This window comes from Aulonocara stuartgranti (assembly GCF_965226115.1).
Source record: "Aulonocara stuartgranti genome assembly, chromosome: 9".
NCBI classification, from domain to species: domain Eukaryota; kingdom Metazoa; phylum Chordata; class Actinopteri; order Cichliformes; family Cichlidae; genus Aulonocara; species Aulonocara stuartgranti.
This window is the reverse complement of record NC_138960.1, coordinates 8,622,878-8,639,452: the sequence shown is the minus strand read 5'-3', so window position 1 is coordinate 8,639,452 and position 16,575 is coordinate 8,622,878. Positions and strand designations below refer to the sequence as shown.

The window sequence follows — 16,575 nt, the reverse complement described above, 5'->3', positions numbered from 1 at the left end:
AAGCGGAATCCAAACTGCGGGGAGACGTGACACCCACACAGCCGCACAATAAAACAGAAATATGACCGACTTGTTGGCCTTCCTGTAATAGGTCTCAGTGACCTGCAGTCCTTCACAGCTGTGCTGCTTTCTGATCCCAAACTATCCACACTCTTCTCTCCATTCATTTCTGCCAACGCGTCATAACCTTTGTCTCTTTAAACACTCGTAAATATAAGCGTGAATGTGTGGCATCTCACGCAGCACGGACACGGACACATATATGCGGTGATACTGACATACAAAGGCATTTCTGCACTTGTGTATGTGTGTGCGTGCACCAGTATTAAATGGATTTCTTCTCCTCGAGGCTGAAAAATCGAGGCACTGTATAAAGTGGTCTGTTCAGCTCTCCACAGAAAGAAATAGCCCAGATTTTTGCTACCAAAGGCCCAGACAACAGTCGCACCGGGCCTGCACATCTAAAAACAGTGGGCTTTGAACCACAATGCTGCAAAAATGACAGAAAGTTTAGCCTTCAAAAGTGAAGTCAGTAGCTATGAATTATCTCTGAACAACTGTATCACTGTAGGAATGTTTCTTAAGAAAGGTGTGATAGCAAAAGCTCCCCAGCATCTTGTTAAATGGAAGCAGTTGGAGACACTGTGCTAATCTGTTTATCACCCTGCATACAAACCCACTAAGGTTTCAGAATCCTTTAAAACGAACCTATTGTCATTAGTAAACATCGCAGTTTCTTTCACAGCTTTTTTTTCTTTTCTGCTGTGAAAGAAGCTTACCCACCAAATCCACAAGGGAGTGATGTTTTGTAGCCTCTCCTTCCAAACACACCCTCCTCACCGGCATCTGCACGCTTATGATGTTTGTGATGTTTTTGTTTTTTTTGGGGGGGGGGGGGTGCGTTTGCATAAAAATGAGGCAAAGGAACAAAACTTTAACCCCACCCCCACCCATCGTTGATTGTGTGCCACAGAGAGTGACAATTTAAAGTGATAGTCTAATCTTCTTGGATTGTTTTGCATGGGTAAATATTTTGAAGCGCTTAATCTAACTGAATGTAATGATGCATTGATGGGGGTAATTTATTATTCAATCAGGCTCGCGCAGAGGCTGATTGCTGGAGTGATGGCAGCGCGTATGCGCACGGGAACATTTGCGTACAAAGCACGCATGCACGCACACAAACTTCGCCCCAGCCTGTCATCACCCTGCAGTGCGCATATGCGAGTGATTCTCGCAAATTACCATAAGAATGAAAACAGGAGAGAGCAAATCTCGCAGAAGTAGCTCGGTGCGCGTTCGCCTCTGCGACGCGGCTTGCGTGGAGTGCTGTCTGTTTGCGGCGGAAGCGGCTTAGCGGCTGTCATTGGGACAGAATCAGCATGGTATTGCTGGTAATGGGGAGGGGGCTGGAAAAAGAACATGGGATTGCTGGAATCCAGACATCCACTGTGCCTCTGGCCCCCTTATGCTGCAGTGTGCCTCACTCCTGGCCAGCCTATCTATATGCTAAGTGCTGCTGGCAAACCAGACTAAACAATTCTTGTGTCTGGGAATGATGGCGAGCTCTTGTCTCGGCATATTTGGCCTCCCCCAAACTCATACGAGACTCGGTGTGTTTGTGTGTTCCCGCCCCATTTTGTGTTTAAGGAATGAATTCTGTGTGTGTGTCTGCTTACTTGGGAACTCATCGTCTGTAAAGCTTCCCTGGTGCATGATTCATCACCTCTGTTCTGATTGTTGAGTCAACTCATAACCATTTATCTCCAACCATGAACAGACTCACACAAACACACAAATGACCGCATAGTATAGAGATTTAACCTATATCACACGCAGTAATATTTTATGACTGATGCACCACTTACTGTCCTTATCTCTTACCCGTCTTGATGCTTGTAATTATAGATAATGTAATTTCTGCCCCATAATGCATTGCAGGAAGTAGTCCTGCGATTAGCCGCGCAGGTCTCAACTCTCTGTATCTCCTTTCAACATACAGTGCATCATGGCTTTCCTTATCCTTCTGTATCTGCCAAGCTTTGGTGCTACATCATTGTACATGTATCTCTTATCATGTTTAAAGCTAATTCATTTCTGTCTGTGTGATCTTACCGCTCTCTCCCTCGCTCTATGTTGTTTCACCTTCAGAGCACAGAACATTTTCAAGCAGGCGATGCGTTCCCAGGTTATCCTTTTCCACGTGGTCCCTGCAGCCATGAAGAAGCAATATGAGCTGCTGTCAGCACAGAAGGAGCTGAGCAGCCCACCTCAGCTGAACAGGGTTCGTTTCAGCCAGGAGTCTCAACAGCCAGCAGACAGGTCCAGTCTGACCGGGCCGCTGACGCCCAGATCAGGACAACCACCGGGCCTCAATCACAAGTGGGTTTCACCTCCCTTTTCTTTTATTGAATGGTTACTAAATAGTTTATTTTTTCTACCCAAGATACCTTCACACTGTTCTCATACATGAAACAAAGAAAAATCAATAAATCAAAGAAAAAAAGAAAAATTAAAAAGCTGCCACAGATTTGATGTGTGTGAAAGGGAGTGCTGTTGTAATTGCAGCAGTCAGAGACTTTCACTGGAAAGCCGTCAGAGTTTAAAAGCTACGCAAAAAAAAAAGACAAGCGAGCAGCCTAATTGTAATTTGTACCTTAGACCTCTGAGTCTGCATCGGTGATCATCTTGTCAAAAGCCTGTTTTATCTGCCTGTGGTTTCTGTTAATTGTTGTAAAAACTCTGGCCTAGTTCCAGAAAGACAAAGATGTGGGTTTGTGTTTGTGGTCATAATGTCAGTTATACAGAACGATCAATCCTCCGTCTGTGCCAGTGAAAAGGTTCTTGCTACAAATACAGTTATTATTTAATGGTGAAAAGTCATTACTGTGCGTTATACATTACATTACAGGAGCCTGACGATGAATCTATATTTCATGTAACGACTCTGAACCCTTGTCTCTGTAGCCACCATGGCTCACTGGCAGAGAGCACCCCAGACTCGAGTAGACGCTTTGCCACTCCACCCCACATTTTGATCTCCAGGACCCCGTCAGCCCCTTCGCCCTCCCTGCAGCGCAGGATAAGCACAAACGCCCCCAGAACCATCGACCTAAAGAACAAAGGTCGCAGGTTCAACGTCCAACTGAAGAAAGGTGAGAGTAGCAAAACGAGGTCAGTGCTGTAGGAGTGAAAACCAGCAGAATCATGTTTGCAATTTATGTGTGCTGACATCATATGGTGACATGAGCCCGCCATGTTTGATCTGCTTTTTAGACATTTTTGTGTTATTAAGTGAGATATGTGTGATAATCGTATGTTTCAAAGCAAGTAGTGGGAAAATTCTTGGGGAAGGCTTAACAGTGGGTTGACCTTGCTTCTAACCATGGGAAAATTTTAAAAAGTGGCTTTTTTTTAGTTCAGAATTGCTTCTGCCAAAATTTCTGTCAGCCTGTCCACTGGCAGATTACATCGGCCTCCGCTCTTTATCAGCAGAAAGCCGGGGAAGAGCCCTGTATATCTGATAAAACTCCAGCATCAAAGAGTATATTCTTCACAAGACAGGCTTCTGCATTTAAACATTTAAATGCACTGAAAGTTTGCAGTTAGACACGAAAGATGCTGATCCTAAAGCAGCTCATGTGACGGCGTTAAAGTGTTTCATTAATTTGACCAATAATCTCTTTGTTTGCTTCTATGTCTATCAACCCCGTTACTAAGTGCGATAAAGGCGATATCTTGTCAACTTCTAGCATTTAAAAACTCCAGAGTAAACAAAAGGTCAAAGAGCTCTTAATGCAACCGAAATCCTTCTGGAAATAAAAAAAATCTCCTCTTGCCTTTGCGCTTTGTTTAACCGAGAAGGCCGAAAGCAAACACAGATCAGCCCCGTCTTGAAAACAGGTTGTGGTTTCATCTGTTCATGCTACAGTACATCACCGCGGTCTTGTGGTTAAGCTTCGGCAATCCATCTGCTTCCAGCTGAGCTGGGTTTATTTGTGGACTTGGACAGACCTTTGATACCGGAGCAGTTGTATTTCTTTGTGGTGGCTTCGCTGCCAAGCCGTGTCATTTCCACCAGTTAGCCATCTTCATGTGAATTAGCGAACAGTAGGAAGCAGAGTGAAGTAGTTCTAAGGCGATGTCCTGACTCCGTCGATTTCTTTTTTGCTCCTTTTTTTTTTCGGTTGCCGGAGCAGATGTTTACTTGAAAGCTGGCACCGAGGCCTTAGCGATGAGCTTCAGGGAAGGGTGCGGGAAAAAGTGAGGGCTGCGGCACGGGGTAAACGTGACCCACTCTGGGGACATGCAGTCACAAGCTGCTCTAACATGTTTGGCAAAGTTTCCCAGCGCTGCCGGCAGAGTTCTTTGACACTGTGGAGCTGAAGTGTAACTTATATTTATGTGTTTATAACGTGATAAAGTTTCCCCACACGACTCTAATTTCCGGAAAGATGTTGGTAGAACTCGAGCACCAGGCTGACGCCTTCAGTTTAGCTTATATCCACCAGCTGCATGGCTTCATGGTCACTATGAAATATTTCAGTATTGCCCAAGTAACAGAAATGGTTTCAAAGCCTGTGATTTCAGTGAGAGTTTACCGGCACATAACTTCGAAGCCGTTTGTGAACTCCAGATGGAGATGTCCAAATGTTGTTAAACTGGGAATTTAACGGAGCATTAGGAAAAGGCTGAGTTGAGGGAAACGCGCCTCTGAAATCCATTTTGACGGTTCCGTTTGATTGCCATCACACTAATGCACTTCTAGAAGGGCTTCGGCGGTTTTGTTGTCTGCTCGTTGTAATTGTTGTGATTCAGCCTAAGTGGCTCAGAGTTCCAAGTGGCAGGAGCAGATCCTGAATGGCAAATTAACAAGAGTGCCTTAATCAAATACTGCTGTTGAAAAGGACATACGCACCCCATTAAGTCATTCTAATGTGCCTCAGCCTCTCTTCATGTTTGCTGCTTAATTGGCTTATTGGAGCCAGGATTTCAGCTAATCCAGAAAGGGACACAATTACTTTTACCCCGGCCTGGTCTGGTACCTAAAATAAATACATCAGTGGTTAATTAGCACAGGAATATTTAGAGATTGTATTCTCCTAATTGGCTGATTGTAGACTTTGAACAGCGGGATCTTATAATGGGCCTGAGTTGGGTTTGGGATGCGTGTTGGGCGGCAGTTTGTGAAAAGGGTCAGAGGGGAAGGGGAATCCCAACTGCCATGGCGAGGATTTGAAAAAAGGCAGGATATAATCAAAAGCTGTGATACATCTGTGTTAAATGCCATCTGCATTTGTTTACCCCTCTTATTTTCAGTCGTTTGAGGACAGACTAGCATCTGCACTAAGTGGAGAACCTCCCACGGCAACTGTGGGATCTGGTATTTAAAAGTTTGGCAGTCAAACTGCGCATTTAATATTCAACATAAACGATGACAGCTATTTTTGTCTGCTCACTTCTCGCTCAGCAGTGATGGACAGATCATAGAACGTCGTTATCCTCAGCAGCTCAACTTTCTGGCTTCAAAGTGATCTCTTCATCACCTTTCTGCAAGTTTATTTGTGCGTGGAAGCCAGGAGAAAGTTGCCAGCCGCGCTCCTCAATCTTAATGCCCCTTGTTCATCAGCGGCATCACTGTCAGGGAGACGACAGACTGCTAAATAGACATACAGGGAAAAGTAGGTCATGATGAACCATCAGAGGTGCTGACAGCTCTGTGAAATGAGCAGCTACTTTGACACGAATGCTAATCACTGCTGTTAGCGTCAGAAAAGCCTCGGCTAAAACCGCAGAACACGACTTTCCAACTTGGAAATGCCTACAGCTAGGTTATGCATGGTGGAATCTTAACCGCTGCTCTGAAAGACGTTCTTAATGACTCATCTAGTTTAATCTGACACGCAGCATTTGCACGGTTTATCACATGTAGCTGACATTTGAACTACGTCATGCTTTTATCTGAAAAATACAGCTCTGGTCAGCAGAAAAGGTTAGAGCGGAGAGATCTTCTTATTTACCTGTTATTGTATTTGCCTGATTCCTCTTAGACTATCAATTCATATTCGTTTGAGCAACCTTAAAGGTCAACCCTTAAACTTAAAGCAAATGGTTTTGCAAAGCTGATGCCCGAAGTGTTTTTATCACATGTGGTTGTTGAATTTCACTGCACTTGGAAGAGACAGAGGATTTTCCTTTAAATATACAAAGCTAAGAAACAAATTTGAGTGCACACACAGTGCTCACTGCTTTCTCCATTAGGCTAACCTCAGGCTCCCTATATATCATCCAAGACTGCTTTGACCCAGACATGATTTTTACACAGCCTTTGTGGCCTGCCTTTGCACCAAAACTCTGGAGGGGGTTTTTTGGGTTTAAAATCTGGCACACGGTGCAGTGTGGGAACATTCAGAAATAAGCACTTTAACTATTTAGGTGTCCTGCACTTTAGTTTAAGAGGATATTGAACAGAGTTTTAATGCATTTCCCAATCCATAATCATTCATTTGTCTCTGCTTATTCTTAACTGGTCTTTAATCTGACCGCGACTTCCACGATTGGCTTTAAAGTCCGTTCACATTCATTTAAAACACTCAATTTTGGTTCATAGCACTGATACTATGTTTAGAGTTCAAGACACACCCAATCATGGAAATATGAAAAAATGGCAGCATGGAAGCAGGAATGTCTGTATTACCTCGTGGAGGTTCAGGACATGGTGGAAGGCCATCATTTGATTCCTGCTTAGTGGATTAAAAGTTACTTTTTTTAATAATGGGGGGAAAAGTTGTATGCCCTTAGCAGTATTTATACACAGAATACACTTTTTATGTTTCTGTACTTTTAAAATGAAACCCAGAAATAGAAAATGTCGCTGTCATAAATAAATTGCTCCTTAGTGACATTTAAACCCCCAACCCCCGGGCCACGCACCGGTACCGGTCCATGAGTTGTTTGGTACCAGGGTGCAGTTGAGGCTCGGGTGTGAAATTTATGGTTTTCAGGGTTTTTGTTGTTATTTTTTTAATCGTTTTTATCGTTAACTTGGTTTCCCTGAATCTTTTCCCGTGTGTTATGAATAAATCCCATTTTTGGTACCTGTACTGGTTTTATTTTGTTGTATCTATCCGCAACACCTTAAAGGCCGGTTCGTGAAAAATCGGTCCGTGGCGCTAAAAAGGTTGGAGACCACTGGTCTTGACCATTTTACTGAAATTTGATCGTAGCAATTCAAGATGGTACTCAGTAGTTTGTGTGGCCCCCGTGTTCTTACATATATGCCTGACAATGCTGACGTGACCAAAAATTCTGGCAATGGCACACATTGATGTGCCATCCTGGAGAAGTTAGACTACCTGTGCAACCTCCACAGGGTCCAGCTATCACGTCATGCTGCCAGTAGTGACACTGACTCTAGCGAAATGCAAAACTAATGAGGAGGGAAACATGTGAGTGGCCTCCACCTGCAAACCATTCTTGTTTTGGGGGCTGTCTCATTGCCCCGCCTCTGCTACTTAACTGATCAAATCAATATCCCTCAAGTTTAACTGACTTGGTGCTTTGCTCGGATTAGAAAGGGTTCCTTTAAATTTTATTGAGCAGTCTGTTTTAAGGATAATAGAAAATGACAACAGACAAACAGTTTTTCAGTTTACTGCCGATCATGAGCACACTGCTGGCAAGCTTACCAAATGACAACATCACAGCATGGCATGTTTGCACCAGGAAAGAAAAGAACAAGTGATGAGCTGTGCTTTGTAAAATGTCACAATACCTTTCTAAGTGTCTTCAATTGTTAACTAGGTCCAGAGGGTCTCGGATTCAGCATCACATCCAGAGATGTCCCGATTGGCGGCAGTGCTCCAATTTACGTTAAAAACATCCTTCCTCAAGGCGCCGCCATCCAAGACGGTCGACTTAAAGCTGGAGACCGGCTGCTGGAGGTGAGGCAGGACATCAAACATCCTCTAACCATGACACAGTGTTCAGCGAGTGTGTTCTGTGAGATTGCGTGTTATTTCAGAGACAAATTACTCGTTTCCTGATGTGACTTTGTTCCTAAATTCAGTCTTACTGAGCCTTTGTTGGAGCGAGTCGAATAAGCTGCGTTCCCTTTGTTTTGAATTTCTAAGAAAATGTGGTTAGATGGAACAATATTTTGATTATACTTCAGTCAGACTGACATGGAAATCAGCGAGTGCTCCCTTTAGGGGGAAATAACCCATATTTAATTCCAGTTCCAACTGGCTCACAGGGTAATCTGCATAAAGGTTATGTGGAGGCCATAGTCCCCCCTCTTAAGAGTGAGTTTAGTTTCGCCTCCGACTGTGTATCTGTTGTACATTTATTTTTGTAAGTCTTCTTTTACGCTTCGTGACTCCGTGTATGTGTATATGTACGTGCAGGTTAGTGGGGTGGACCTAAATGGTAAAAGCCAGGAAGAGGTGGTAGCCCTGCTCCGAGCTACACCCATGGGTGGAACCGTGAACCTGTTGGTGATTCGCCCAGAGGACTCCCTGCTGCCCCGAGAAGTGGTCAGTGCCCAGCCAGCACCTCATAAGAGTTTTCTAGATTTCAGCTGTTTGGTAAATGTTGATATTTATAGAGAGTTTAAGAGGACTTGCACAGGAAAAGCTGTGATTTTCTCAGCCTATTTGCAATTATAGTTTTATAGCTGTAATAAAAAATAAGAATTTGACGCATGAATGGGAGGACAAGAAACTAGTTGAGACAGTGTAGGATTTCTCTTACTTGTTGCCATTATTACTTCTCAGTGGATATTAGCCAAACTCCCATTGTCAGTTTGATAAAGCATATCCTACTTGATTCAATGAAGTCTCTCAAGGAATCTGGTAAATGTCACTAAATGTCTAACATCCTGTACAGAGTATGGATTTGTCATGGTGCCTGCACTAATATTCCCTTAACTGCTCCTCCAATCCATCAGCTTCTCCATCTTTCTGTCATTTTTTAAAATTATGTTGTCTGCACTGATTTTAATTTAACATTTGTTTATTGTGTCACTCTGTCAGTGCTCTCATTATTAATGCTAGTGGATGGCTGCTGTCCACTTAAGGATTTCTTCTCTCTAAAATATGAGCCTCTGAGCTCTGAGTTGACTCCGAGTCGCCGGTTTAGGACAAATATTCGACTTTCCATGTACAGATCCCTCCTTTAATTGTGGCTTATGCTTTTTTTTTTCCTCTCCTCACACAGATGGTCATTTTAGCACATACAGACATGCAGACACACAGACCCATTATATGCACACACAGGCACTCTGAAATGATGTGCCTAAGTGTGTCTAAGTGCACACAAATACAGCTTTGGACATATTCAAACACACACCCTCCCAGTGAGCCACACAGTCTACATACAGGGTGACTTTGGCTGTCGCGCAACAGATGGCGAGGCTACTGCCCCCGTCCAGCCTGCGCTCTGTGTCTGTGACAGCAGGCTTAGTCGTCACAGCACCTTGGCAGGCCAGGGGCTGCTGATGCCAGCCTCACTCCTTACCACAGCACTCAGCCCGGCACCCTGGCTGTTAACCCCGCAATAGGAGCTGTTCAACCTGTGGAATAATGGCCCTTTGAAGCAGTAGCCTGCTCTTTTAATATGCTATTTCTCCATCCACGCACCAGCTATACTTTCATTTTTTTTTAGGAAGTTGGCACAAGAGCACGTGTTAAAGTTCTCTTGGTATTAAGGAAGTCCCCAAAAAGTCATGTACCGCCTTAAAATGCCTCACACATGTTTATAAAATATGCTGCACTTTTGATGCTGCCTCATGGCTCAGGTACGGTGGCCCTGAGAGGTCAAACTAAATAACTCAATAATGTGACAATGACAAGATGCTTAAAGAACTGGAGGATTGATCGATGTTGTGAGGGACAAAAAGATGTGGTTTCCTCCATTTTTTGAAAAAACTTTTTTCGTGATTGACGTAATACTGTAGATACATGTTTGCTGTTAGCCGCTTACTGTTAGCTCATCACTGTTGTTCCCTCACTCTCCTCTTGTTTTCTCAGGGTTCCTTTTTTGTGAGCTTTTGCAGAATTTTTTCTCTTTCTGTTGTGTTTTGTTTGTTTTTCTAGTTGCTGGTGTTTTTTTAAAGTTGCAGTGCGTTTCACCTCTCTGGATCACCTAGGAGCCACTGCTAGCATCAAACCTGTAACCTTGATGTCATTCAACTGGACTCTTTAAAAACACACACACACACACACACACACACACACACACACACACACACACACACACACACACACACACACACACACACAAAATAAACTAAATACTTAAAACTAACTGGAGGTAGACGCCAAACTGATCCACGCAGCCTTGACAGCAGCTGAGTGACGCTGTGAGGGCTTTTTAAAAAATGCACGCCTGCCCGTGGCTCGTGTTGTGGAATGAGAGGTTGACGGCTACGCACTCTCAGCTCCTCAGGCGTGATGTGATTAGAAAAAAAAATCCATCGTGCGAAACCTGTCTAATAATCTCCTTTTTCTTTTTTGTTTTTGATTTCTCCATCTCTTGACCAACACGCTGTGCGCGACTGCTGGTTAATATTTCATCACTTTCCATAGCAGATTAACTCTCTCGCTTACTTTTCCTTTTTTTTTTAAATTCTCTCTCTCTCTCACACACACACACAGTTTCACATTTCCCAGCAGTGCTTTCACAAATCTCAATAATCCCTACAAGTATGTTCATAAAAATCAGATAAGGAGGCCAAGGCTCTGCCGGTGACAGTTATTGCAAATAAAGCATGGTAGAAAATTGTGGCTGGTAATTGCCTTCTCTGTCACACACTGTGGATAGGTGGGTGATGGGTGCATGCATATATTTCTGCTACACACTCCACTGGTAGGGCACACATAACGGCGCACCTATAGACGAGTGTTTGTGGGCTGTCATTCCTGTCTTTCTTTGAATGATTTTTTTTAAATTTCAGCATGAGTGACACACACACACACACACACACACACACACACACACAGCCATATAAATCAAAACGAAACAAAACAACAAAAAAAACCCAGACCTTTTTGTCTAGTTGATATTTGCCTGCTGACGTTTAATGTCAGCATTGGAAATCCCTTCGTGCCTCCTTTTGTTTAGATGTTTGCTCGTGTGCTACCCGTGCTGCTTGCACCCCCAGAGGAATTAATTTACTCTCCCAGCATGTTCGCATTGCATCTTTAATTACCACGGTCAGGGTGTGTTTTGACATGCTTTCAGTAGCAGTAGCGGGAGCTCTCAATAGCTTTCAATAAATATGTAATTGCAGGAAGGAGAAAAGGTTAAATGGTAATAGAGGAAAAATGGGGCAATGCGGCTACGACTGCTGCTTATTTCCACCCATCTCCTCCTGCCCCTCCTCCTCTCCAGGGATGTCAATAACTATATTCAGACAGAGACAATATATTTTATCAAAGAAGGTGCTTGAACCTTGACTAAACTCTGGGCTCATTGATAACAAGTTTGTTTGTAGACACCAAGTTCTTCTCTACAAAGCCTCCTTCATCCTTGAGCATGTCTTAGAGGATAGTGGATCTGTTCGCATTTTGTTTTGTTGTCATGTTTTTTTACCTCTTTGCTTTTGAACCTCGTGGCCTTTAAGTGTAGAGGAAAGAAATGCTGAAACAGAGAGAAAAGTTCACCACAAACTCCAGACGCAGTAGCAGGCTCTGATCAGTGACTAGGTGCAGGTAGAAGAAAAAAAAGCCTTGACAGCTCTGGGAGTTTGAGTCAGTGATTTCAAGGCAAGAGATTAAAGGCTGGAAGTCAGATGAATTAGTGCCCCCTATGCGGCTGGAGGTAGAAAGGCTTTATGAATTATTTGTGAGCGCTTGTGTCTTCACAACTTTTTCTGATTGTTTCGTATTAGAGGTGAAAGGAAGTGGAGAAAGTTTGTGTCTTCGATAAAGAAACTAAGAAATGGAGTAAGAGAATGAGATGCGAAGAAGAGTTTAAAGGTTAAGAGGTCGATTGCACATTTTAAAAAACCTAAAGCGGCAGTGTTAAATGCATTTTGAAGACACATCTACACTACACGCAGCCCACACATAGCACAGTAGATGTTATTTATTGTAGCCATTTATCTCCCGGCGTGCGGCCCCGTTTGTGCTTATAGCTGCGAGCAGTGCTTTGCCTTCATAGTGGATATTGTAATCCTGGCTTCTGCTTTGTATTTATTCATTTATTTTGTCCTATAACAACGAGCTAAATGTCATGCTTCGTTGTGCAACAAGCAACGGCAGCAGTCTAAAAACGAGGCACTGCCTAAAGACGTCCGTCCACGCCCTGTCACCTGTGGCGGAGCTCGTTCATGTGTCGCCTGTGTGTCGTTTCGAGCAAACACGGCAAAGTAAAAGCAGAGGAGTATAATCTGCAACATTTTATTATTAAATAAGGAGTTGGGAGGACCTTTAGCATGGGCCGTCTGTGTTTAGTGACAAATCACTGGTTTGAAACCAGCCTGCCTCTAGTTAAGTGAATTAGCCTGTTGCTATTGCTGCCGGAAAGTGATCCATGCACTAAATATATGTTAACTCTTTCCTGCATAAAGACATTTGACAACCTTTTTTGTGCCCTTGATGACGAGTATATCAATAAAAACACGAAGACCAATAGAGTAGTTCCTGGGCTTTTCCAAGAGTTTCCGAACTCACCGACTTCTGATGCAAACCTGCTCATTTTGTCCTATAAGCCTGAAATATATGACAGAAACCTCTCAGTTCAGAAAAGAGCTTCAAAGGTAACTCTTAGTACGCTTTCAAGGGGTAAAGTGTTAAACAATGCCACAAACTTCTGAGTCACACACAGTGCGTTCAAGCACCATAATAATGGTGCTCGTTCCGGCTCTTACATCGTTGCGTGACCCTTCAACAGCAGCACATTTTTCCTTCCAAGATAGCAGCGCGGACTGCGGAGAACAAATGGGCTTGTGTAGCCTCTGTTGTAACACTGTCGACCACATAAGAGCAATTAAACAGTGCATTAAAAACCCCTCTTTATGATCATATCGCACTTGTCACTGATCCATTAGTGGCTATATCTGCCAAGCAATGAGAATCTTAATTGCACGATTAATTCTGGCCTCAGATTGATGTGACAGCCGAATTTATGGCTCATGTGAATACTGAGGACGCGCAGACAAATGTGTGACACTGCTGCTTACATTTATAGCAGACTAATGGCCCACCCCGGCGGCCTGGTTTCATATTCTGCCTGCTATGTTTTTGACCACTGTGCTGTAATCGAGGCAGACAGAACTACTCCATTTAAACATTGTGTTATATTAAACACAGGTCTCTGAAAACGATCGCATACATGAAGTGACAAAAGCACGGTTGCATTAAAATAGATGGATACGAGGTTCCGAATTGTTGTTTTTCTCTAAAAATCAAGCGGTCATCATCAATACTCGTTCACAGTTGGCTTTTGTTGCAGTGCCTGCAGTACAGTAAGGTTACCACTCATGATTTACCTGTGTTAAAGTTGGAAGGCAAGAACAGACGTATGAAGCTGTATTGATTTCCCTGCTGCAGAGATCCATTTACCGAGTCGGTAGAGGGAGAAATGAATTGATATCAGGCAAACAAAACACAACCCCCTGTCTTTGGAGGCAACTAAATTATACACAGATCTGCTCTGTCAGAGCCAAGCTCAATCCCTCCTCATTTATTTATACACTCCTCAACACAGAACGAACCTTTGTCATTTTTAACAGGTTACACGGGATGTTAAAGTGCGAGAACAGAACAGGAATCCTTCTGTCTTTGGCCACGGATGCATCTAAAATGTAATGGCGAATCAGCTGCTTGCATTTGGCAGAGATGGTCAGGATGAAATTGTTTTGATATTGTATGAAAAATGTTTCAACCGTCATCTCTGGCTCATGTCTTTCAGCACTTTAACAGAGCAGCTTTTAGATAAACCATTTGGCACATTCCACTGAAGCAGTGATAAACAGCTATGTGCTTATCTTAAGCTATGTGCTACCCACAGCCATGCCAAAACATGACAAACATCTTTGGAGCTAATATAATTAGATGTCTCTTAAAGTAATGTGTGTGTGTTTGTTTTTTTTAAATTTCGAGTGACTGTAAGGGTGAAGTAATTCACTGAAACTTTTGATAATAAAGTGCCAGAGACAGAATCGTTCTTGCGCGTCTCTTCAGCAGCTTATTTATATCACAGTGGGTGACAGAGCAAGAGCTATTTTACCTAAGTGAAACTTGGCGAAGGACTCGAGATCATTAATCATTTCTTAGTGGACTTTGTAATTTAAGGTGTTGCAACCTTTTTTGCCGGTATTCACAATTTTGTAATGAATTCCCGGTCTCCCTTTATGATATGACTTCAAAACAGTCCCAGCTGCTAGAAGGTAAATGGACGTAATCCTGCAGATTGCTCTAATAATACCAATGTGTGGATCTCGGGTGAAGTCCGATTACAGGAACTGCTCAAAAGACCTTTGGATGGAGCATTTGGAATGCCACGGTTTGGGAGTGTGCAGTCAGAGTTCTTCAGAACAGTTTGGCAGCATCAGTTGCATCTCGGAGGTTGCTTTGGCTTTCACTTTCTGCATAAAAATGTCTCTGACATGACAGACCACAGTGATTTTGGTGGATAAGGCCTCCAGCGTGTGTACCATGGCACTACAAACCTCATCAGGACACTTTCTCCGACTTTTCCCTCACTCTCTGATGTTTATCACATCACACTTTCCTCCTCTTCCTTCTTATTCTTCTTCTCTTCTTCCCTTGTGTTTCTCTCATTAATCACCAACACCATCTCCCAGCGTAGTCCTTTGCCGTATTAATTTGCCTCCTATAGAAACGCTTTCCGATCAAAGTGCACAGTTTTGGAAGCATGCGCTGTCATAAATAAGGCTAATAATGCCAAGCATGGTTGAAGACAATGCCAGCCCGGTTAACAGTCTCTGAGTCGAGTCTCGTCGAAGCCACCTGTTTTCGTTTAACACTTTTGAGCAGCTGTTCCCATAATTATGCTTGCTGTCAGTGCAGAGAAGAGGGAGGGTGCACCACAGCATTGTGCTACGCCGATAAACAAGGTAGTTAAAGGCCACTTATGGCGACACAGTTACTCTCCCGAAGGGGATTCAGCGTCTGTTTCCAGAACGCATAATGAACTGAAGTGTGTGTGTGTGCAGTTGGACATAGCGAAGCGCTTTTTATCCACCATTAGCTTAAAATGAGAGACATCTGCTTCGTGATGTGCGTCTGCGCTTTGGTTCAACCGAAACGCCTTTGCAAACATTCCCGGCTGCCAGCTACACTTAGAAAGTAGCCTTTTATTTTTAATGTTCCATCTGATGAGATGAAATCGCTTCCCGAATCGCCTGCAGAAACACCTCCCGTCAAGTCAGGCCCTGCATGTGAGTCTGTTTTTTCTCCCCCCTGTCTTTGGGTTGCTCACAGTGAGAGTCAGTCAGCACCCCTCACTGAGAGCCACTTGCCGTAATGCATTTGCCATGATGTAGATAGATCTGGCCTCAGATGCCCTCATGGAAACAGACTTTGTTAAGTCTGTTAATGAGCTTTCTCATTAGAAAACTCCCTAAAGGGGAATAGTCCCAGTGCGTCAGCTCTGGGTCAAAATGTGCTGGATCGCTGAGTGAAGAACATATAACATCAGTTCGCAGACACTTACAACCTGTCACTGCCGGCTGTGCAGCTTCGTGCCTTTTGGTGTTGTGTAATAGCTCGCCTCTCCGCCCCTCGCCCAGCCTCCTCATTGTACCTGAATTTGTTTCCTCGACTTTGAGATATTTAATATTCAGCCTCTTTGTCTGTAAATGTTGCAAGGAGAAACAGCGCCAGAAGAAATTTGTGTTACAATACTTATCACTCGTGCACCACTTTTGCAATTACACCCATGGCTGATTTCTTTTAGCCCTTTTAAATTCATTTCCATTGACCTTTATGTCACCAAATTGGGCCAAGTGTGGAAAGAAGTTTCCAGGAGTGTTAATTGTTTTAGGCAGTGATGTGCAGAGAATCAGAGTTATGTGTGAACAGAAGTGATTGTAATTCATTTGCTCTCTGCCTTTTGCATCTCTCTCTGGTTTCTCTGCCACGCACTTGCACGCAACCGACAAATGCTCCTTGTTAGCATGTGACAAGTTAAGCAAGGTAGAAACAAAACAAAAAGGCCTAATAGGCAGGCTGGAGCTCCTTTGCTAGCAAATGCTTTCCTTTCTGTGCCCACTTTTATTCACCTATTTGTGAACTTGGTGAAAAGCTGCCTCTAAAGCACTTCCCTGCTGGTAATGAACTGCTGCTAGCTCATCAAAGTGTTAATTAATAAAGGATTTAATGGTATAATAGGCTGTCGCTCCATGGCTGAGTCAGAGGGGACCTTACAAAAAAACAAAAAAATCTGCATGGGCTCCTTTTGTGATGAATTGGTCAAGTGGCTGGTCACTTGAGCTGTTGAGCTAAGGGGATAATGATAACAATTTTATTACAGCCACTCCTCTTTGCATATTTTCTGCTAGGCTTGCATGATTACAGCCAAAATGATTATCACTGGAATTAATTGGTT

General features: G+C 43.4%; 1 pseudogene across 1 annotated transcript in view; it reads left to right on the top strand.

Moving 5' to 3' along the window:
• LOC309713985 (partitioning defective 3 homolog) overlaps nt 1-16,575 on the top strand; it is a 360,712-nt pseudogene that overhangs the window by 166,729 nt on the left and 177,408 nt on the right. The window contains exons 9-12 of the transcript XR_014280682.1: nt 2,152-2,382; nt 2,968-3,155; nt 7,804-7,943; nt 8,406-8,534. The product of XR_014280682.1 is annotated as a partitioning defective 3 homolog (transcript). The remainder of the gene's footprint in view (nt 1-2,151; nt 2,383-2,967; nt 3,156-7,803; nt 7,944-8,405; nt 8,535-16,575) is intronic.